The 24,723-nt window shown below is 43.7% G+C and overlaps 1 long non-coding RNA gene and 1 pseudogene across 1 annotated transcript; one reads left to right on the plus strand and one right to left on the minus strand.

Moving 5' to 3' along the window:
* Nucleotides 1–10,734: 10,734 nt before the first annotated feature.
* Nucleotides 10,735–24,203, minus strand: LOC140615151 (uncharacterized). Its single transcript, XR_012015838.1, has 3 exons — nt 23,490–24,203; nt 13,931–13,988; nt 10,735–10,856 (listed from the first exon to the last, which is right to left on the minus strand). It is a non-coding gene; the product is annotated as an uncharacterized lncRNA (long non-coding RNA).
* Nucleotides 13,145–13,208, plus strand: LOC140615655 (U4 spliceosomal RNA; annotated as a pseudogene).
* Nucleotides 24,204–24,723: the final 520 nt, after the last annotated feature.

Genomic DNA, 24,723 nt, shown 5'->3' on the forward strand with positions numbered 1-24,723 from the left:
GACCACAGAATAGTTGCTCGAGTATCTGCTGCAGGGCAGATCTCATGGGAGGGCTGGAACTCCTCATCACCTTTTTATTTCCACGGGGTAGATGCTGTTACAGACATTTTATGGATGAAGAAAAGCTCAAGTAACTTGCTGAAATGTCTACATGGATTGACCCTGAGTTCACATGGGAGAATTTGGGACTCTAAGTCTCAGTTTCACCATCTATAAAACAGAACAACTACATCTGCCCGATACCCCAGGAGCTGGTATAAGACCAGACCAATGAGCCATGCATCCATTATGAGGTAGCAGGTGATTCCTGAAAATAGTCTGTATCGTGGTAAGCCCCATCGTGTAAATATTTCATAATGTATGCATTTGCTTGACAGGCACGCTGATATTGGTATCCATTCACAATTGCCTCCAAGCAAGCAGTTTTTGTCCTTCAAAATATTTTTGACTCTGATTTATTATCCAATCAGAGCATCTCTAAGGGACCCCTTACCTCCCTGGAACCCCTTAATCAGGGAGCAATTGCTCTTCAGTAGCACAGTAACACATTTTTCTAATTGCACATGGAAGTATAAAATACAGAACCTTCTTAATGTTTGCCCAAAGTACAATTTCCAAATCAAGTTCTGTAGCTCCATCACCCCACAGATGGAGCCTGTACACCACTGTTGATGAATGCATTCTAGGGAAGGCAGGGAAATCCATCTTGATGTGGGGCGGGAGAACTCCCATGTTTCTTTGGCTATTTGTCTTCCTTAGTATGGATGGCTATCACATCATTTTCTTCTTCATCCCGCGTGGAAAAATTACAGCCCCCTCCTGGGCTGGCGTGACCCACCAGGTGTGGAGATGGCCACTCAGCATACACAGCCAGCATCACTCACACAAACAAAGCCCCACCTGGGCCAGGAGAAGGAAGCAAGTATGATGTGCCTGCAGGCTGCCAAGGTGTCCAAAGGGCAGGGTTTTCTGCGAGCAGCGTGGTTTATAGGCTGCAGTGTCTTACCGCCTTGCAAAACATGTGCTGTTTTTCCTTAGCTGCCAGTTTAGGTAGAATGACCAAATACTTATGGAAATGAAAGAAGGAGCCACTAATGATTGTGTCCAGATCAGGCTATCCAAGGTAGGGTGGGCCTTGGTTTAGGGAAAATCCATGGAAACAAGGGAAAGCATCAAGAAAACTTTGAGATGTAAGATCTGTCAGAACCAGAAGCAGCACCATTAGCTTCTGTGCACTTGAAGTCAAATGCTTGCAAGAAAAATGGAAGAATTCAACCCATTAGTGGTTTATTTTGTATTATTTTTTTAATTTATTTTTTATTGGTGTTCAATTTACTAACATACAGAATAACCCCCAGTGCCCGTCACCCATTACTCCCACCCCCTGCCCTCCTCCCCTTCTACCACCCCTAGTTCGTTTCCCAGAGTTAGCAGTCTTTACGTTCTGTCTCCCTTTCTGATATTTCCCACACATTTCTTCTCCCTTCCCTTATATTCCCTTTCACTATTATTTATATTCCCCAAATGAATGAGAACATATGTTTGTCCTTCTCCGACGGACTTACTTCACTCAGCATAATACCCTCCAGTTCCATCCACGTTGAAGCAAATGGTGGGTATTTGTCATTTCTAATAGCTGAGTAATATTCCATTGTATACATAAACCACATCTTCTTTATCCATTCATCTTTCGTTGGACACCGAGGCTCCTTCCACAGTTTGGCTATCGTGGCCATTGCTGCTATAAACATCAGGGTGCAGGTGTCCCGGCGTTTCATTGCATCTGTATCTTTGGGGTAAATCCCCAACAGTGCAATTGCTGGGTCGTAGGGCAGGTCTATTAACTCTTTGAGGAACCTCCACATAGTTTTCCAGAGTGGCTGCACCAGTTCACATTCCCACCAACAGTGTAAGAGGGTTCCCTTTTCTCCGCATCCTCTCCAACATTTGTTGTTTCCTGCCCTGTTAATTTGCCCCATTCTCACTGGTGTGAGGTGGGATCTCATTGTGGTTTTGATTTGTATTTCCCTGATGGCAAGGGATGCGGAGCATTTTCTCATATGCATGTTGGCCATGTCTATGTCTTCCTTTGTGAAGATTTCTCTTCATGTCTTTTGCCCATTTCATGATTGGATTGTTTGTTTCTTTGGTGTTGAGTTTAAGAAGTTCTTTATAGATCTTGTAAACTAGCCCTTTATCTGATAGGTCATTTGCAAATATCTTCTCCCATTCTGTAGGTTGTCTTTGAGTTTTGTTGACTGTATCCTTTGCTGTGCAAAAGCTTCTTATCTTGATGAAGTCCCAATAGTTCATTTTTGCTTTTGTTTCTTTTGCCTTCGTGGATGTATCTTGCAAGAAGTTACTATGGCCGAGTTCAAAAAGGGTGTTGCCTGTGTTCTTCTCTAGGATTTTGATGGAATCTTGTCTCACATTTAGATCTTTCATCCATTTTGAGTTTATCTTTGTGTATGGTGCAAGAGAGTGGTCTAGTTTCATTCTTCTGCATGTGGATGTCCAATTTTCCCAGCACCATTTATTGAAGAGACTGTCTTTCTTCCAATGGATAGTCTTTCCTCCTTTATCGAATATTAGTTGACCATAAAGTTCAGGGTCCACTTCTGGATTCTCTATTCTGTTCCACTGATCTATGTGTCTGTTTTTGTGCCAGTACCACACTGTCTTGATGACCACAGCTTTGTAGTACAACCTGAAATCTGGCATTGTGATGCCCCCAGATATGGTTTTCTTTTTTAAAATTCCCCTGGCTATTCGGGGTCTTTTCTGATTCCACACAAATCTTAAAATAATTTGTTCTAACTCTCTGAAGAAAGTCCATGGTATTTTGATAGGGATTGCATTAAACGTGTATACTGCCCTGGGTAACATTGACATTTTCACAATATTAATTCTGCCAATCCATGAGCATGGAATATTTTTCCATCTCTTTGTGTCTTCCTCAATTTCTTTCAGAAGTGTTCTATAGTTTTGACGGTATAGATCCTTTACATCTTTGGTGAGGTTTATTCCTAGGTATCTTATGCTTTTGGGTGCAATTGTAAATGGGATTGACTCCTTAATTTCTCTTTCTTCAGTCTCATTGTTAGTGTATAGAAATGCCATTGATTTCTGGGCATTGATTTTGTATCCTGCCACGCTACCGAATTGCTGTATGAGTTCTAGCAATCTTGGGGTGGAGACTTTTGGGTTTTCTATGTAGAGTATCATGTCATCGGCGAAGAGGGAGAGTTTGACTTCTTCTTTGCCAATTTGAATGCCTTTAATGTCTTTTTGTTGTCTGATTGCTGAGGCTAGGACTTCCAGTACTATGTTGAACAGCAGTGGTGAGAGTGGACATCCCTGTCTTGTTCCTGATCTTAGGGGAAAGGCTCCCAGTGCTTCCCCATTGAGAATGATATTTGCTGTGGGCTTTTCATAGATGGCTTTTAAGATGTCGAGGAATGTTCCCTCTATCCCTACACTCTGAAGAGTTTTGATCAGAAATGGATGCTGTATTTTGTCAAATGCTTTCTCTGCATCTAATGAGAGGATCATATGGTTCTTGGTTTTTCTCTTGCTGATATGATGAATCACATTGATTGTTTTACGGGTGTTGAACCAGCCTTGTGTACCAGGGATAAATCCTACTTGGTCATGGTGAATAATTTTCTTAATGTATTGTTGGATCCTATTGGCCAGTATCTTGTTGAGAATTTTTGCATCCATGTTCATCAGGGATATTGGTCTGTAATTCTCCTTTTTGGTGGGGTCTTTGTCTGGTTTTGGAATTAAGGTGATGCTGGCCTCATAGAACGAATTTGGAAGTACTCCATCTCTTTCTATCTTTCCAAACAGCTTTAGGAGTATAGGTATGGTTTCTTCTTTAAACGTTTGATAAAATTCCCCTGGGAAGCCATCTGGCCCTGGACTCTTGTGTCTTGGGAGGTTTTTGATGACTGCTTCAATTTCTTCCCTGGTTATTGGCCTGTTAAGGTTTTCTATTTCTTCCTGTTCCAGTTTTGGTAGTTTGTGGCTTTCCAGGAATGCGTCCATTTCTCCTAGATTGCCTAATTTATTGGCATATAGCTGTTCATAATATGTTTTTAAAATCGTTTGTATTTCCTTGGTGTTGGTAGTGATCTCTCCTTTCTCATTCATGATTTTATTAATTTGAGTCTTCTCTCTCTTCTTTTTAATAAGGCTGGCTAATGGTTTATCTATCTTATTAATTCTTTCAAAGAACCAACTCCTGGTTCTGTTGATCTGTTCCACAGTTCTTCTGGTCTCGATTTCGTTGAGTTCTGCTCGAATCTTTATTAACTCCCTTCTTCTCTTGGGTGTAGGATCTATTTGCTGTTTTTTCTCTAGCTCCTTTATGTGTAAGGTTAGCTTTTGTATTTGAGTTCTTTCCAGTTTTTGAATGGATGCTTGTATTGCGATGTATTTCCCCCTTAGGACTGCTTTTGCTGCATCTCAAAGATTTTGGATGGTTGTATCTTCATTCTCATTAGTTTCCATGAATCTTTTTAATTCTTCCTTAATTTCCTGGTTGACCCTTTCATCTTTGAGCAGGATGGTCCTTAACCTCCACGTGTTTGAGGTCCTTCCAAACTTCTTGTTGTGATTTAGTTCTAATTTCAAGGCATTATGGTCTGAGAATATACAGGGGACGATCCCAATCTTTTGGTATCGCTCAGACCCGATTTGTGACCCAATATGTGGTCTATTCTGGAGAAAGTTCCATGTGCACTTGAGAAGAATGTGTATTCAGTTGAGTTTGGATGTAAAGTTCTGTAGATATCTGTGAAATCCATCTGGTCCAGTGTATCATTTAAAGCTCTCGTTTCTTTGAAGATGTTGTGCTTAGAAGACCTATCGAGTATAGAAAGAGCTAGATTGAAGCCACCAAGTATAAGTGTATTATTATCTAAGTATTTCTTCACTTTGGTTAATAATTGATTTATATATTTGGCAGCTCCCACATTTGGGGCATATATATTGAGGATTGTTAAGTCCTCTTGTTGAATAGATCCTTTAAGTATGATATAGTGTCCCTCTTCATCTCTCACTACAGTCTTTGGGGTAAATTTTAGTTTATCTGATATAAGGATGGCTACCCCTGCTTTCTTTTGAGGACCATTCGAATGGTAAATGGTTCTCCAACCTTTTATTTTCAGGCTGTAGGTGTCCTTCTGTCTAAAATGAGTCTCTTGTAGACAGCAAATAGATGGGTCCTGCTTTTTTATCCAGTCTGAAACCCTGCGCCTTTTGATGGGGTCATTAAGCCCATTCACATTCAGAGTTACTATTGAGAGATATGAGTTTAGTGTCATCATGATATCTATTCAGTCCTTGTTTTTGTGGATTGTTCCACTGAACTTCTTCTTAAAGGGGAATTTTAAGAGTCCCCCTTAAAATTTCTTGCAGAGCTGGTTTGGAGGTCACATATTCTTTCAGTTGCTGCCTGTCTTGGAAGCTCTTTATCTCTCCTTCCATTTTGAATGAGAGCCTTGCTGGATAAAGTATTCTTGGTTGCATGTTCTTCTCATTTAGGACCCTGAATATATCCTGCCAGCCCTCTCTGGCCTGCCAGGTCTCTGTGGAGAGGTCTGCTGTTACCCTAATACTCCTCCCCATAAAAGTCAGGGATTTCTTGTCTCTTGCTGCTTTAAGGATCTTCTCTTTATCTTTGGAATTTGCAAGCTTCACTATTAAATGTTGAGGTGTTGAACGGTTTTTAATGATTTTAGGGGGGGGATCTCTCTATTTCCTGGATCCGAATGCCTGTTTCCCTTCCCAGATTAGGAAAGTTTTCAGCTAGAATTTGTTCAAATACATATTCTGGCCCTCTGTCCCTTTCGGCGCCCTCGGGAACACCAACTAAACGTAGGTTTTTCTTCCTCAGGCTGTCGTTTATTTCCCTTAATCTATGTTCATTGTCTTTTAATTGTTTGTCTCTTTTTTCCTCAGTTTCCCTCTTTGCTATCAACTTGTCTTGTATGTCACTCACTCGTTCTTCCACCTCGTTAACCCTCGTCGTTAGGACTTCTAGTTTGGATTGCATCTCATTCAATTGATTTTTAATTTCTGCCTGATTAGCTCTAAATTCTGCAGTCATGAAGTCTCTTGAGTCCTTCATGCTTTTTTCTAGAGCCTCCAGTAGCTGTATAATAGTGCTTCTGAATTGGCTTTCTGACATTGAATTGTAATCCAGATTTTGTAACTCTGTGGGAGAGAGGACTGTTTCTGATTCTTTCTTTTGAGGTGAGGTTTTCCTTCTAGTCATTTTGCTCAGTGCAGAGTGGCCAAAAGCAAGTTGTATTGGGAAAAGGAGAAAAAGAGAGGAGAGAAAGAAGGAAAGAAAAGAGAAAGAGAAAAAAAAGGGAAGAAATAAACGAAAAAAAAAGAAGAAAAAGAAAAAGAAAAAGAAAGAAAGGAGAAAAAAGGGGGGTGGGGGAAGGAAACAAATCAAAAAGCCAAAAAAAAAAAAAAAAAAAAAAAAAAAGAACCACGGGGGAGTATCTTCTGATTCTGTGTACTTTAAGTCCCTTGGCTTCCCCTGGAAGTTGTCAGTCAGTCTAGCTGGTTTTCTGGGGGAGGGACCTGCTGTGCTGATTTTCAGGTGTTAGCAGTTGGGGGAGCTGCTCTGCCCCTGCCTGTGCAGGGCTCAGTGGGGGTTGTTTACCCCGTGAGGCCCCAGGAGCAACAGCCCTAGTGGCGGGGCAGCTCTGGAAACCTGGATTCAGCCCCCGCAGTAGCTCCGGAGCTCTCCGTCTGCAGGGCCTGGAGGCTCCGGGCGGGGCCGCTGATCTGCTCAGCTCGGGGCAGGAGCGTCCTCGCTGTCCTGGGCCCTCCCGGCCTCTGCCTGTCCCGGGGGAGGCCGGATCCTGGGCTGTGTCCCGGAGCCCTGTGCTCCGGAGCCTGCGCTGTTGGATTCGCACTCCTGCCCCGCAGCCCCCTCCGCGGAGCCGCCCCCGAGCCCCCCGAGCTGCTCCCGCCCCGCAGCCCCCTCCGCGGAGCCGCCCCCGAGCCCCTCCGAGCTGCTCCCGCCCCGCAGCCCCCTCCGCGGAGCCGCCCCCGAGCCCCCCCGAGCTGCTCCCGCCCCGCAGCCCCCTCCGCGGAGCCGCCCCCGAGCTGCTCCCGCCCCGCAGCCCCCTCCGCGGAGCCGCCCCCGAGCCCCCCGAGCTCCCGCCCCGCAGCCCCCTCCGCGGAGCCGCCCCCGAGCCCCCCCGAGCTGCTCCCGCCCCGCAGCCCCCTCCGCGGAGCCGCCCCCGAGCCCCCCCGAGCTGCTCCCGCCCCGCAGCCCCCTCCGCGGAGCCGCCCCCGAGCCCCCCGAGCTGCTCCCGCCCCGCAGCCCCCTCCGCGGAGCCGCCCCCGAGCCCCCCCGAGCTGCTCCGGGTCCCGCCGTGCGCGCTGCAGCCCTTAGGGAGCTCGGGGCGCTCTCCCGGGGCGCAGGTGTCTGTCAGTGTCCCCGGGAGCCCGAGGGCATCCCCGCCCTCCTGGGTCCTGCTCCACCTCCCCGCGAGCCCCTTTCCCCCGGGAAGGTCGGTGCAGCTCCTGCTCCTCCGGGACGGGGCTCTCCTGTCCTGGGGACACTCGCCCCGGCCTCAGCCCGGCTCCTCGCGGGGCCCCTCCCCCTTGGAAGCCTCTTGTTTCTTTCTTTTTCCCCGTCTTCCTACCTTGATAGAATCGCAAACTCTTCTCGCTGTAGCATTCCAGCTGGTCTCTCTTTAATTCTCAGGCCGAATTCATAGATTTTCAGGATAATTGGAAGGTTTTCTAGGTAATTTGGTGGAGACAGGTGATTTGGGGACCCTACTCTTCCGCCGTCTTGCCCCTTCCCCTCCATTAGTGGTTTAAACTGAGATACTCCTCTAGATGCCTCACCAGCGCGACACCCTCGAGGCTCGCTGTGAACATTCAGTGTAGTCATGTTTGTTGAGTGCTTAGCTGAGCCTGACCCCAAGAGGGTGTTCATCACTTTGTGGCCCAAGGTGGTGGTGGCGGCGGTGGTGGTGGAAGAGAGAGGAACAGTATCCGGTAGCTGTGTTAGCGGAATGCTAGTGATATCGCTGTGCTGTGGGAGAAGAGGTGTGAACTGAAGGCCTCTCCAAGGCGCCAGAGCCGGCCAATGTGAGCAACCTGGTCCCCTGGGGAAGGAGCCAAGTTGCTATGGAGTGAGGGGGAGGCGCCGTGGATCCTCTGCAGTTCGGGTTTGCAAATTCAGCTTCCCAAAGGCAGCATGGCATGGTGATCAGACATACCTGAAATTAAATACCGACCTGCCACTTACCAGCAGATCTTAGCCTCCTTGTCTAATTCTCTGACTCCCGGGCTCCCTATTTGTGACACGCAGAGGTTAACAGCCACCGTACTGGTCCCAGGGAGCGCAGAATGACTGAATGTAGTCGAGCAGCTGGCACAAAGTTCTTGGTCAGCAAAGCAGCTATCGCCTCCCTAGAATTTCATATATAATGAGGAAGAAACCAAGGTAGGCAAGATTAAAAGAAAATTCATGTGCTTCACACTGTTTCTTGAAACCAGGTTGTTGTTTTAAATACATTGAGCACAAGGCTTAGAAAGTCACTTTTAAAGAAAACAAAATTTGGGGGGTCTGGGGGCCTGGGTGGCTCAGTCAGTTAAGTGTCTGCCTTCGGCTCGGGTCATAATCCCAGGGTCCAGGGTCTTACTTTTGGCCCTGCTTAGTGGGGAGCCTGTTTCTCCCTCTCTTTCTAGCCCTCCCCCAGCCCTGCTTGTGTGCACTTTCTCTTAAATAAATAAAATCTTAAAATAAAAATAAAGCGAAGTCTGAAGTGCACTAAACCCTAAGCATCATGCATTGATTTCTATTTTAGACTCATTCATGGACTTCAGTAGAGTGTGCCTTTGCAAATCACACCTTCCTCTTAAGCTGGAGGCCAGGCCCTATCCACAGTGTCCTCCAGCTCTGAGGCTGCACCCATGTCTGAAGGCCTGTGCTCAGACCTCAGGGTGAGATCCAAAGGCATGACAGGTGCCTGTGGCCACCTAGGACGGTGCAGGAGCTGAAGACCTAGCAGAGGTCACTTACTGGAGTTCAAGAGCCATGTTAAGGGAGGGTGATGTGGCCCAAGGTATATGTTGACAAAATGAATCTGCGTGCTCCAGTCGGATATATGGAAGAGAAAGCCCAGAGGGCAGGGGGCCATTTGAAAGACTTTAATTCCAGGAAAAGTATAGAGAAAACGCTACTTGGGGGTAGCAATAAAAATAGAGAGTAGATGGTCAAAACTAGGAACATCACAGTGATAAAATGTACAGATTTCAAATAGGTTATAAGAAGTTCATTCTGCCACATGCCAGTTGAGTCACCACGGCTTGGGACAACCCACCTTCAGACTTTAGGTCCCATTACCTTCCACCCCATCCCAAGAGCCAATCAGAGAACTGTGCTTGGCTTACCTGTGAACTACAGAACTGAGTCTACCTGCGTCTACACAGCTTCATCATTAGTTCTATGAAAATATTTGCCCAGGAAGATAAGGCTTTTGCCAAGATCTCATTTCACTGTGTGCTTCAGGAAATCCTTTTACTCTGATCAACTGGTTTAAAGCAAGGAGTTTGTCCATCTAGGCAAATAGCTCTGCTATGAGAATGATAGATTTTGCTCATCTGGCCAAATGGCTTATTACTAGCCAAGTTTACGTCTCAAGAATTGCTAATTCTAGACTACTATGGCACAAACCTATTACCTAAATTAGTTATCTATCATAAAAGACTGCTTTAAACTATTAAAAACCAGGCCCCCAAACCTGGCAAATACTCTCCCTCACTTCCCCCGTCTGAGATATTACCAAGACTGTCAGTAGGAATTCTCGCTTAATGCAGCCAGCCTAATGAACCTCACTTGGGCCAAGAGGCTTTCTGGGGACCTTCTGCAGAGCTGATAAGCATCAAGCCAAAACCACCAGCCTGAGGTTCACAACCATACATAATTCCTCCTGTTTTGAGGAATTGTCTCTGGGTCATGATCCCAGAGACCATGACCATGCATGGTCGTACCTATTTCCCTCAAGCTGTGAGACCTCTCTCTGCTCTGACCCACCCCCCACACTCCACCCCCACACTCTTAGTGTTACTTTCCTTTGCCTCATATTAGAGCTGTATTATGTATTTGTTTTATTGCTGTCTGTGGTACCCTCTATATTTCATACAGAGATGCCAATAGTGTGCCTTGCACATGACCAGGGCATGACAAGCTCATTCTAAAAGTGTTTTTAAAGACTTCCAAAGCATTTAAGGAGAACAAGTCAAAGGAAGCATAAAATCTTAATTTTTTTCCCCTTAAACCAAAATTCTAAAAGCAAGACCTCTGGTATAATTTAGAGTTGTGTTTGGCTTTACAAAATAAGCTCCCTCTAGTTCTTTTCAGAATGTTTGATAATTAGCTTTTGGGCTCTTGTACTGCTTCCATGCACACATGCACACTTGCCTGCACACACACATACATCAAACCATGTCAACTTAGATGTCCCAGGAATGTACTTTAGTGTAATTACAGCAGCCTTCTTTGTCTCTTCCATCTTCTGTATCTTCGGCTTGATGTTTTGAGATACTGATCTACTTCTTTCCCTGATCCTAGATCCTACTAGAAACGTGTCCCAGGCACTGTGCTGGGTGCACAGTGGGGCTCCTCTGTGGGTGAAGCCCAGATTTGTATGTGCTGCTGAGGAAGAACAAGTGACAGCACATCACCAGTACCTAGACAAATTCTTTATTTTGCACAGGCACCTGGTTTCTAATTAAGCTTAGGCATAAACAGATAAAGATTGATGGATTGCTTCATGATGGAGACAAGTGAGCATCAGGTGATGACAAACCTTGAGAGAAAAACAGTCAAAAGTGAGTACAGTGAGTCAGACACCATGGGACAGACTCAGCAAGAATGCCTGAGACGGGAACCCACCCTCATAGATCTTCTTGGCCTCATAGGGGCAGCAAACTATTCATGTCCTAAGACTTGAGCAAGATAAACCAGCACAAGCAAACATGCCCAAAGCTCTCTTCCCTTGCCACATTTCATTCTATTTGTCATAGTCCCCCCCCTCCATGCTGTCACCATCACAACCACATTCTATGACAAATGACAGAGCCATCATCGGGAAAGACGAAGAACCAGACATACCCTCTCCCATTCAATTTAACCTCAAATTTCCAGTCTCATTCTTTCTGTGAGCTTCAGCGTCTTGAGATAGGTCATACCTGCCTGTGGATCACTGAAAATTTTCCAGCAGGATCTTCTACATGTTATAATCAGATCAAAGGCGTTTTTTGACCCTCTCCAAATATTAACTGATCAACTTGATATTAAATGAATATAAAATATGAGTTTGGATAAAGACAAAGGTGAAAATTTCTAAAATAGGAAATGCATATGTTCTTTTTCTGTCCATAAGGAAATGCAGAGTGACGTGGGTTGTGTCCTGGGATAAATAAAGAGGAACTCTTTCCAAACTTCATGCCTTCCAGACCTCTGCTCTATACGTGGAGGAACACCCCCTGTCTCCCAACTGATTCGAGCCCCTTTCAGGAGTCCTTGAAGAGGACTGTTTACCTCACCAGTTACCCCACACCAGTTAAAGCCATCGCTTGGAACTGACTAAACCTAAAATCATGTTTTAGGATGGATAGCCCTTCTCAAAATTTTAGCCAGGGAGAAGATTAGGTTAGATGGACTTTAAAACATAGCCCAAGATTAAGTCTCCCTTATTTTAATGACTCAAAAAAAAATCTTTCAAGGAATTTATTTGTAAGCAACTTATATTGCCCAACTTTCTGTTTATGTACATACTCTGTTGGCTTATTTACCCCATTATAAATAAAAGTCTCTTAAAAGGCTATCAGAGTAAGTATGGATTATTATTTTGCCTTTTTATTTTAATTTTTTAAAGATTTTATTTATTTATTTGGCACAGAAAGAGCATAAGCAGGGGGAGAATCTGGCTCCCCGCCAAGCAGAAGCCCCATGTGGGGCTCTATCCTAGGACCCTGGTATCATGACCTGAGCCAAAGGCAAACTCCTAACTGACTGAGCCACCCAGGTGCCCTTATTTTGCCTTTTTAATAATGAATCATTATTAAGGTGACTTGAAGGAAAAACAACATGGCTATTTAATCCATCACATGGTGTGTAAACAATTCTATCTACAGATACATGTATAGATCCACTGCATATATAGATATATCACTTTACACATAGATATATCACTACATCTATCCATCCATCCATCTCACAATAGCCCAGATGTTGCAACAACCTCTTGAATGTCGCTATGTTTCTAATTTCACTTTCTTCTATTTTCCACACTGCAACCAAAGTCATTTTTCGAAATGTAAAAATGGTACTTTCATCTTACTATGCAAATAGTTCTTGTCTCTTTACATTGTTGAAGTTCAAAAGCCCTTCATGATTTTTCTCTCCAACAGCATCATCTGCTGCTCCATTCCCACTCTTCCTCTCTCCTCCAGCCCATGGGAGCCCTCACCATTACCTCAGTGCTCTAGTGGCCTGTGCCTGTGTCCATACTGGCCCTGCTGGGTCACCTGGCCTGCCTTCTGCCCCCTGGTGAGCTCGTGTTCACCCTTTCAAACCTAGATATGTATCTACTCCCCTCCCCTCAGCTCATTCACCCTCACTTTGGGTCACCACTCTATCCTGTATTTACCTTCATCATACCATTGAAACCAACACTTGTTTATATTTGTGTCCCCTAACGAGGCTGTAAACTGTTTGGGGACAGGGTCTGTGTCTAGTTTTGTCTTTTCTGTGCTGAAAACAGTATACATAGTATACAGTAAGTGTGCAATATATATAAACTGAATGAATGCATGAATGGAACTCTTGAGGATATTTCAATAACCTATAGAGAAACTGGAGAATAAATTTTTTAAGTTGTTCTTAAATTTTATTTATTTAAGATTTTATTTATTTATTCATGAGAGACACACAGGGAGAGGCAGAGACATAGACAGAAAGAGATGCAGGCTCCCGTGGGGAGCCTGATGGGGAACTTGATCCCAGGACCCTGGGATCAGGACCTGAGCCAAAGGCAGATGTTCAACCACTGAGCCACCCAGGTGCCCCAAATTTTATTTTATTTTAAAGATTAGCTTTGCACAGTGGCAGTATTGTAGCCAATGAGGTTTATCCAAGGCGCATTTATTGCTAATTATTTTAAAGATTTTACGTCTGCCTTTGGCTCAGGGTGTGATCCTGGAGTCCCAGGATCAAGTCCTACATCAGGTAGGACTTTGCATGGAGCCTGCTTCTCCTTCTGCCTATGTCTCTGTCTCCCTCTCTCTTTCTGTCTCTCATGAATAAATAAATAAAATCTTTTAAAAAACAGTATTAAAGATTTTATTTATTTGTTTGAGACAGTAAGTGACAGAGAGAGGGGAGGAGTAGAGGGAGTGGGAGAAGCAGACTCCTCGCTGAGCAGGGAGCCTGATGCAGGGCTTCATCTCAGGACTCCAGAATCCTGACCTGAGCCGAAGGCAGATGCTTAACCAACTGAGCCACCCAGACACCCCTGATGTCCTCAAATTTTAGATTCACATAATTTCTTGCCCTTATGCTCTACTGAAGCTAGTATGGATCCCAAAGGACCAGTGTTAAGGAAAGCCACTTTCAAACCCTTTAAAAATTTTCACAGAGCACTAAACTTGTATTCATTAGGATGATACAAATATAAATTAAGGGTAACCTTAATATCTCTTAATATAGCCTGAACCGTTTAATCTCGGGTTCACATAAAGCTCATTGCAGTAATGTGTAAGTAGATCAGTGGGCCAGAAACAAGTCTAAAGACAGAGTCACATACATATTTTCAGAATACAAAATCTGTTACTACAAATCAGTAAGGGAACAACGGTATATTTAGTAAATTGTACTTACATAGCTATCTCTTCATCTTGGAGAAAGTAAAGTGGCAAAATATGTTATGAATAAAATTCTAAAAAGAAAACAACAGATTAGCTGAGAATATTTGCAACACCTTAAAAAGTAATAATACCTAAATTATGGTTTCTAAAAAACTTATAACATAAAAATTTAAAAACAAAAGGTCAAATAGACATAATGAACAGAGGAAGAAATATAAATGACTGTTAAATATTTGAAAAATATTCAACCAAAAAAATTTTTAAATGCCAATGTGATATCGATATCATTTTTCACTCACTAAATTGGCAAACAGATTAAAGATCGAAGATATTCAATATTGGTGACATAAACACTATTATTCACTGTTATAGAAATGCAACTTTTGTTTTTTTTTTTTAAAGATTTTATTTATTTATTAATGAGAGACACACAGAGAGAGGCAGAGACATAGGCAGAGGGAGAAGCAGGCTCCCTGTGGGAAGCCCGATGTGGGACCCGATCCCAGGACCCCAGGATCATGATCTGAGCCAAAGGCATATGCTCAACCACTGAGCCACCCAGGCATCCCAGAAATGTAAGTTTTTATTAAATATTTGTAAAATAAATTTTTAGTGCTTATCAAAATTTTATATGTGTATACCTAACTATTTAACCTGTAGAAGTATCTGTATATTTTGGATGTAATAATGTATAACACCTCCTAATTTGTAGTGCTGAAAAATTGGATTCAGTTTAAGTGTATGACAACAGAATCATGGTTATATAGAAAGCAGTACATAGAAATTACAGGATATTGGGACACTTGGGTGGCTCAGTGGTTGAGCATCTGCCTTTGGCAGATCACTGGTTCTCTCCCCAGTGGTCCCGGGATCAAGTCCCACATCAGGCTCCCTGCATGGAGCCTGCTTCTCCCTCTTCCTATGTCTCTGCCCCATTCTCTCTCTCTCTCTCTCTCTCTCTCATTCTGTGTGTGTCTCATGAATAAATAAATAAAATCTTTAAAAAAATTATGGGATACTTTACTGGTGTTCAAAAGCATAGGTAGATCTATATACTAACATGGATTGTTACATAAGTTAAGTGAAAAGATTAAGGATCCCCCCATATTACAACTTCTATGTATGTATGTTCATCCATTGATCATTTGTATATACATAACACAAGGTCTGGAGATATGTTCACCTAATTTTTACCTTTGGGAAAAAGAATGGACTATGACTGTAGGGAAAGACCCTCCATGTTTTTCTTTTCTTTTTTTTTTTTTTTTAATTTTTATTTATTTATGATAGTTACAGAGAGAGAGAGAGGCAGAGACACAGGCAGAGGGAGAAGCAGGCTCCATGCACCGGGAGCCCGATGTGGGATTCGATCCCGGGTCTCCGGGATCGCGCCCTGGGCCAAAGGCAGGCGCCAAACAGCTGCGCCACCCAGGGATCCCTGTTTTTCTTTATCTAATCTTTTATTGTCTTTTCTTTCCAACTTGAACATGTCTTATTTGGGGGAATAAACAATAAAAAGATTAAAAAATTTTAAGCATACCACTAACTAGAACTCTTGTTATCTATCATGATATCACTGAACAAAGATGGCTTAATCACAGCAAAAGAAGATTAAGGTACAATGTCTAGATGAACTCTCTGAGGCTACTGATGCTAACGAGGGACAGGGTGAGGCAGACATAGTTTGTTGCATTAATAAGATTGGGAAGAAGTATACCCAACACCTAGAACCAGGTATTCAGGGAAAATGGTGAGAGGTATAGGTCAAGGCTAACAGCTAGTGTCCACAATCTCAGAGATACAGGGTATCCTCATCCCAGGTGGCAGACTAGGAAAGGAAACTGGAATGTGGTTGGCAGCAGGGATCAGAGACTTAGCCAAAAGCCTGGAGTGCAGGGAACTGACCTCAGGCCCTAGGGTGGAGCTTTGGGAGATAGCAAGAGCAAAGGAGAGCCTTCAGAGTACAATCTACCTGAGTCAGAGGTCGTGACAAGGCCACAGCTACGGACCCATAAAGAGAAAAGCAGACCCCAGTTTTAGAACGGTGGTGACCTATCTGTTCACATTAAATGTGACCATTGACCAGGGTGTAGGGTAGGGTCAGATCTATATCATAGTGCCACATGTTCTGAACTCTGGGTAAGAAGACTGTGGAAAGGGCAGTCAGCTGTTGGTATAATTCAGGGTAACTGAGAAAGTGCTGCAGACCTCTTAGTTAGCTCTCCAAAACTGTATGAGCAGAATATGTTGGTCTAGACTGGGGATCAAAAAACAGGACCCCACAACACAATCTGAAGAAATATTAGAGATAGTGCTGACTCAAAATGAAGATTTCTAGAATCTCTGGTAGATATTCCTCAAAGAAGGCTTCTTATTTTGAGAGTCACTAGGCATTGAGAGACTGGTCACGTATCTCTGCGTTAGGTCTAAGCACATCAATCTTGTTGGTTCTCTCTCCTGAACTTTCCAGGAGAAGTATCTACCTGTAATTGATGGAGTAGCAAGCAAAAGGAAGAGACACCAGTGCTGTCTTAGATTTATGACCCCTTTTTTCACTCAAGGTAAGAACTCCAGAATTCAGAATACTATATTCTTATCTGATACGTGGGACTAGATTAAATGTTGAACTACATGATAGATGAAGCTGAATTAATTAATGTCAGTTCTCATATAAATGGCTTATGATGAGAAACAATGAAATTAAGGAAAGTTGATGTGATATATCATCATTCCTCTTCATTTAATCCAGCTGAGAGGTGGGCCAGAGGTAGATGCATTGCATAAATGAAAAAATGGGCAGAGTTGGTAATACATTTACATTCATTTCCTTTTCAGAGTTGTCAAGAGTTGTTCTCATGAACCTAAAATTCATATTTAGTGTACAAACAAGCTCCATGCTTTCATTTAAAAGCAATCTGGCTTGTTCTGTCTGGCAATAACATAACCCTTTATTTTAGCAACACAAATTTGGATGGAAAATCAGGGCAAGTTTTCAATGGCTGAAATATTAAAGCTTTAACATCTTTCTAGTTAAGTCCTGGATGAGATGAGCTCCCTTGAAGCCTGGCACACATGACAGCAGGGAATTCAGTATTCCTCCAACGTGGCCCTCGTGCTTTCAGAAGTCAAAGCCAGACTACCCCCAGGAACTACAGAGTCCAGTCTGATGAGGAAATCCACAGTTTTTCCTAGTCATTATCTCCCTGCTCTCTGCGAGGGATGGGTGCTCCATGGTAAAGCAGAGAAGTATACTGACTTAGGTTCCAGGGTGCAAGTATGTGAGAGAGGAGACATTCCTTTAGATTGCAAAAATCTAGTATGCTAATTTTGTTACCAACTGATATGCAACCAAAGTATTTTTTAAATTCATTAAATGAGGGAAGCCTGGGTGGCTCAGTGGTTGAGTGTCTGCCTTTGGCTCAGGGTGTGATCCCAGTGTCCCAGGATCGAGTCCCACGTCGTGCTCCCTGCATGGAGCCTGCTTCTCCCTCTGCGTGTGTCTCTGCCTCTCTTTCTGTGTCTCTTATGAATAAATAAATAAAAATCTTTTAAAAATGCATTAAATGAGTACATACTTATTAGGCCTGGTGGGGTTGAGGAGACCAAGGTGAGTAAGTCAAAAATTCCAGTCCTGAAGAGATTCATGGTCAGGGACATAGACACCTGAACAGAGAATGTGTAAAGTACAGTAACAGAGCAAGATCAAGGTGCTGTGAGAGCATTTTGTAAGCTTGTGGAAATGGTAGATGTCCCCCCAGAAACACCACCTTCAGGCAGTGCTCAAATTAGATAGATAGAAGGTCACCAGTCAGAAGGAAGATGATGTGTGAAGCAGACAGAAATGCAAAGAAAAGGCACTGAAGCCTGGAATGCATAGTTTGATTCTATGCCTATCAGATTGTCAATGATTAAAATTATATATGTGATACTGTGTGGCCAACAGAGTTGGAAACAAGCCCTTTCAGGTTTGCTGGTTAGGGTGGAGGCTGGTCCAAGCCCTGTTGAGGACAACGAGGGAGATCACTCATGTTCACAAAGACACCTATGTGTAATCTAGCAGTTCCTCTTTTAGGAATGCAACACAATGGTGCCCCCCCCCCCCAAAAAAAGAGAAGTCTCAAAAGAATGAGTTGGAAGGATCTCCAATATATATTACTCAGGAAAAGCACAAGTACAAGCTGCAGAACAGCAGGTATGAAAGACTACTATTTGCGTAAGAAAAGGGACATGATAAAATAAAGATTAAATATAAACATTCAATACTGTATGCATAAAATGTCTCTGAAAAGAGACAAGGAACTAATAAATGTGTTGCCTCAGGAGAGAAACTGGCAGGTGTCTTTCTTTCTTTCTTTCTTTCTTTCTTTCTTTCTTTCTTTCTTTCTTTCTTTCTTTCCTTCCTTCCTTCTTTCTTTCCTCCTTTCTTCCTTCCTTTTTTTCTTTTCTTTTCTTTTCTTTTCTTTTCTTTTCTTTTCTTTTCTTTTCTTTTCTTTTCTTTTCTTTTCTTTTCTTTTCTAATTTTCTTTTCTTTTCCTATGGTGAGAACCATTAAGATCTACCCTCTCAGAATTTCATGTGTGTAAAACAGGATTGTTAATTACAGTCACATTTCTGATGTTAGGTCTCCAGAACTTACTCACTGTGTATAACTGAAAATGTACCCTATGGCCAACATGTCCCATTTCCTCCTCCCCTTAACCACTGGCAACCACCATCTACTCACTATTTCTATGAGTTTGACTATTTATGTTTCACATAAAAGTGAGATTATGCAGTATTTGTCTTTCTGTGTCTGGCTTATTTCACCTAGCATAGTGTCCTCTAGGTTCATCCATGTTGGATGGCAGGACTTCCCTTTTATTTCAGGCCAAATAATGTCCTATTGTGTGTGTGTGTGTGTGTGTGTGTGTGTGTGTATAACATTTTCTTTATCTATTAATCCATCAATAAACATTTAAATTATTTCCATATCTTGGCTGGTGTGAATAGGCTGCTGTGAATGTGCGAGTACAGCTATCTCCTTGATCTCCTAATTTCATTATCTTGATATGTACCCTTTCATAACTTTATTTATATGTTTATTTATTTTTAAGTGGACTCCACACCCAACGTGGGGCTTGCACGCACAACATTAAGATTGGAACCTGAGCTAATATCAAAAGTTGGATGCTCAACTGCCTGAGTCACTCAAGCATCCCTTTTAAATTTTTTTATTTTGATTTTTAATTTTTTAATTTTATTCCTTTCCAAAACTTTAAAGTGTATGGTTTGTTTACAAGAATAATCTACTGCAGGGGGAGCTGTGGGAGATGAGTGCAAAAAGGTTGTGTGTGAAAGGCTCATTACCTCAACTAAAGAAGAAAGGCATAGTGGAGTGATGTGTTGGTGTTCAGGACATCAGCCTTGGTGGCAGAGAGACCTAGCTTTAGAATCCCACCCAACACTTCCTGGCTGCCTGTGGGACAGTACTTGGCATGTTTCCAACCACAGGAGGTTCTCAATAAGTCCCGCTCCTTCCCTCCTTCTCTTTTTAACCGTCTACTATGTCCTGGCTTAGCTGGATAACAGGGTGTTCACTGAGGCAGACTTGCTGGGGGGCGGGGTGCACATTTACCTCCTTGGTGCCTAGTGCTTTTCCAAGCCCGTTTTCTATATTAGAAAAGGCAGTTAAAAAATGAGACCCATTGTTTTAATTATTTGTTCACCAGGGGACACATTACTACAGTTTCATGCATGTCAGAGGGAGGGCTCATGAATCAATATGGCACAGAGGAAACAAAGTGAAGATGGAATTGAATGTGAGAGGCTACACAGAAGTGCCCTCAGATTAGCTCAGGCAATTCAATTTACCATGGCCCTTGCCATCAGCAAAATGTCATTACACTGTACTTCACTTCCTTCCTAGAATGACTAAGCGGATGAGCAAGGCTCAAATTGTCATGCAAGCAGTTTATCATCATGGTTTGGAATGTAGCAGGCTTTCTAAGGAACCAAGGAGACTGGAGATTTTGACTGTCAGGACCCAGAGCCCTTATGGTGGCAGGACCTGAGGACAACAGGACTGGAAGCTCTTAAGGCCACCTGGAGAGGGGAATGGAAGGGTAGGAGATTCCCAGGGACTTACTCATTTATCCTGGTATAAATTAATATTTTGGTGTCTACATTTTATAAATTAGAAAGTGCCTCTCTTCTGGGTTTCTTCCCTTTTCTGGTTTGTTCTTTCATTTATCCAACACATATTTGTTAAATGCCTATTTGTTCAACATCGTGTCAAGCAGTCAGAACTCATAGAATAAGACAGTTTCTGTCCTCAAGGAGTTCATTCCTCTATATGCCCTTTACCTCCTTCCTACTGAGTTTGCATTCTTCAGTTCAGAATGTCTACCAGTATCAACATCAAATGTGTGTACACACACAGACACACATAGCTGTTGTTGCTAAAAGACTGGTAGTATAAACTACAATAAAACCTTCAGTTTTTCTCTGGAGAAATCATCCCAGGCCTCAACATGTGATAATGGTGATTCCAAGACTTGGTATATGTACTAGACTACTTGAACTAAGTGGCCAAATTTAGCATGACCAATAATAGATCAAACTGACAGTATGCATCTCTTGGTATAATTCAATGGGAAATACAAATTATTTGTATCAAGTCAGTAGAAAACAATCAGAAGAACCCAGAACCTGGGCATCCTACAAGACAACTGGCCTGGCCTTTTCAAAAATGTCAATGGCAAGTGTGGTAGCTACTTTCCAATATGGCTCCACAATGATCATAGCCTCCTGGTACTCATGCCCTGGTGTAATCCCCTCCCACATTGACTAGAGTTTTGCAGAGTTAACTATGTATGGCTTCTGAGGTGAAATCATAAAGGATATTGTGGCTTCTGCTTTGTATCTTCCTATATCAGTTGCTCTGGAGGAAGCTAATCATCATGGCCTGAGAAGCATATATAAACACTCCTACAGAGTGGTCTATTGGTGAGGAACTCTCCTGCCAGCAGCTGGAACCATCTTGTCAGCCATGTGGGTAAGCCACCTTGGAAGTGATACTCCAGCCTTGAACAAGCCTTCAGATAACTGAATTCTCAGGTGAACTATTGACTACTTCATGAGAGACCCCAAATCAAAACTATACAACTAAGCCATTCTCGAATTCCTACCAACAGCAAGTACATAATAAATGTTTAGAGTTTTTTTAGACACTAAGTTTTATGGTTATACAACAATTTTTTATTTTCTTATACAAAAATAGATGTCTAATACATCATGAAAGAAAATAAAAAGCAAAAGGATGATTCTAGATTAAAGGAGATTAAAAGAACATGACCACCAAGGTTAAGATACAGCTCTTCATTGAATTCTGGAAGTGAGGACACAGCTAACAGGAAGTTTACTTGGAGGAAGATTGGGGAAATTTAGATAACGTTTTTGAATCAATGTTAAGGTTTTTGGATGTGATAATGGTATTGTGGTTAAGGGAGTTAATGCCTTTGTTCTTAGGAGATACAAGCTGGAGTAGTTGGGAGAAATGTCATGATGTACATAGTATTTAATACTTTTAACCATAAATTTATGGAAAGAGATAAAGCAAATGAAATAAATTTTGTTGAAGGTTATGTTGTTTACTATTCTATTCCTTTGGGTTTTTTTTAATACATTTGAATATTTTTAAAATAAAAAATGGGGAGGAAATGTGCATGCAACTTGAACCAATAATTACCTTCCAAGTATTTGTCCTAGTGATATAACTAGAATGAGCACAAGAGTTTTTAAAAAGATTTATTTATTTGTTTACTTTGGAGATAGAGCACAGGAGGGAGAGGGAGAGGTGAGGTGGAGAGTCTAAAGCAGACTCCATGCTGAGCATGGAGCCAGATGTTGGGCTTGATCTCAGGACCCTAAGATCATGACCTGAGCCAAAACCGAGTCAGATGCTTAACCACCTGCACCACTCAGGTGCCCCTTTTATTTAAAGAACTAGAAGAATTTTTATCATCTTTTTCATAGTAGTCAAAATGCAATTTTTACATGGATATTTTTAGGATATTTTTTATATTTTTAGATACATATATTTTAAATATGCCTTCCAAATTATAACATTAAATTGTCCACTATGTAAATACTCAACCAGTAGAAGAATCATGAAGTTACATCAATACTATGGAATACCATTATACCATCAAAAATGATGTTGGAAATGAATATTATCAGTATTTTTATAAAACCTAACCAAGTGAATAAAAAGCACATAATAAATCAGCAGGATTAGCATGATCTTATTTCTAGAAAACATATGTGGAAAACCATGTGGAAGAATAATTCCACAAGAAATCCCACTAGGGTGCTATTTCTGTGTCACCAAATAGTGGATATTTTTTCCTTCTTTTTACTTGTCTGCATTTCCTAATTTTCTTCAATGAATATGCACTGACTTTGTTATAAGGTAAAAAAAGGAAAAAGAAAAGGTTACTATTGTTTTGAAAAGATGGAGGTGCTGTTTCATTTTGGTGTCCTACACTTGTATGCAAACTGGCTCCTATCCTCATGAGAAAAATCAGGTTAGCCTAGTTCATGTTGAGGACATGAAGTGTAGACCTAACATGAACCTTGGAACGGTTAAAAAGAAAAGTCCAGGGATCCCTGGGTGGCTCACTGGTTTAGTGCCTGCCTTCGGCCCAGGGTATGACTCTGGAGTCCCCGGATCGAGTCCCACATCAGGCTCCCTGCAGGAGCCTACTTCTCCCTCTACCTGTGTCTCTACCCCTCTCTCTTTATCTCTCATGAATAAAATAAAATCTTAAAAAAAAAAAAAAGAAAAGTCCAGTTGCCCCAACAAATAAACATACAAGTGAGTCCTAACCAACCCAAATAAGTAGAATTTCCTCTGCATAGTTAAGCTGGACAGTCCAATCCAAAGGTGACCCTTCAGTCCCTCCTGTGCCCTTGCCCCAGACACTGCTATGTCTCAAAGGTCCTCTTTTGGGAGTCCCTAGTGGGGTTCCTGGGTTTCCTCCTACTTTTGCTCCTCCCATAGCTGCTCCCAGAAGGCCCTCATCCTAGTGGCCATTCTCCTGGACCTCTGTGATTCCTGGCTCCCATGAGGAGGCTCCTCCTTCACTGCTGCTAGTGCCCTCTCTCCAGATTACAGAGCCCTCTGTCTCCCTTTCTCAGAAAGAAAAAAAGGCACTGTCCCAAAGGGTCATCTTCAGGCCTCACTCACACCAGCTACTTCTTCAATGCTTATCCCAAAAGCTAAGGCAAGAAGGACTCTGAGTCACAGACTTCCAGTCTTCATGGCGAGATACATCCATACCAGCTGGGAAGAAGGTACAAGCCTTCACAGTGTCCCTCACTTTGCCCACTCTATGGGGAGCTTGCCTTTTTATTTTTATTTTTTACTTATTTGAGAGAGAGAGAGCATGAGTGCTGGGGGGGGGGGGGGGTGTGCAGCAGAGGGAGAGGGAGAAGCAGACTCCCTGCTGAGCAGGACCCAGGACCCTGAGATCATGACCTGAGCCAGAGACAGACGCTTAACCCACTGAGCCACCCGGGCGCCCCAAACTTGCCTTTCAATTCTGCATTATGGCCCAATTTCCATCCTCCGAAGGCACATGCAGATTCCCTGGGGCTAACCTCTCTGACCTCACGTGTGTAGTTCAGGCTGCAGGGCTTCAGAGTTGTCCACATGCGAACATCCACTTGTGCATTTGATGATCCCGAGGCAGTGAGGTCGGGTGCTCCCACTGAGGGAGGAGCCCCTGGGCTCAGCAGGCGACCGCAGCGGCCCGGCTCCCCCAGGCGGCCGGTGCAGCAGGTACACGGGCTCTCCAGACGCACCTGGGCCTGGCCGAGACCTCGACTTGCTCATTTACCCGCCCGCGCCTGGGCTAAGTTCTTTAATTTTCCGAGTCTCATAGTTTCCTTAGCCGCGAAATGAAGATCAAAGTATTTAGCTAATTGGGTTCGAGGATGATAAGCACGAAGGACGCGGTGCGCGGCCAATTTCCGTGTTCACCCTCAGTTTGGAGTTCTGGCCACACTCGGCAGTTTCTCTCTCTCTCTTTTTTTCTTAAGATTTTATTTATTTATTCATGGGAGACACAGAGAGGCCTAGACACAGGCCGAGGGAGAAGCAGGTCCCCGCGGGGAGCCCATGCGGGACTCGATCCCGGGACCCGGGGTCCCGCCCGGGCCGACGCGGACGCTGCACCGCCGGCCCCGGGGCCCCCTCGGCGGCTGCTCCTAGTAGACACAGGGCGGCCCCCTCCAGGCCGCGGAGTAACGGCGCCGGAGCCGCACCAGGGCGCGAGGCCGGGAAGGGCTCCGAGCGCGGGGCAGAGGCGCGGCTCGCAGCCCCGCGGGGAGGCGGGCGCGGGGGGCGCAGCTGCGGGCGGGGGCGGGCGCGGGCCGAGCCCACTGGGACCGCGGGCTCCGCGGGCGCTGGGGGAGCTCCCCGACTCCTGAGCGCTCCCCCAGTTAAATTACTGCGCATTTGCATGGATTACCTCCCCCGGGGAATTCAGAGACACCGGCTGCTCTGCACTTGGGGTCCTGGGAGGGCTGGGAGGCAGCCTGGCTGTGGGATGGGCAGGGGACGGGAGGGCCTTGCAAGGTGACATCCCCCAAGGTGCCCCTTCTAAACCCTTCCTGGGTGGCACAGGGCGGGGCCCCTATTTGGACAAGACCTAACGTGAAGTGCCCTGGCAGATCCCACTTCGCGTGGCCTGTGCAGCAGCCTGCGGGTGGAGAGGCAACCACCAGATATGCAGCCTCAATCACACGAGGGTGGGTAAGGAGTTA

The sequence above is a fragment of the Canis lupus genome, chromosome 23, assembly GCF_048164855.1.
Source record: "Canis lupus baileyi chromosome 23, mCanLup2.hap1, whole genome shotgun sequence".
Taxonomy (NCBI): domain Eukaryota; kingdom Metazoa; phylum Chordata; class Mammalia; order Carnivora; family Canidae; genus Canis; species Canis lupus.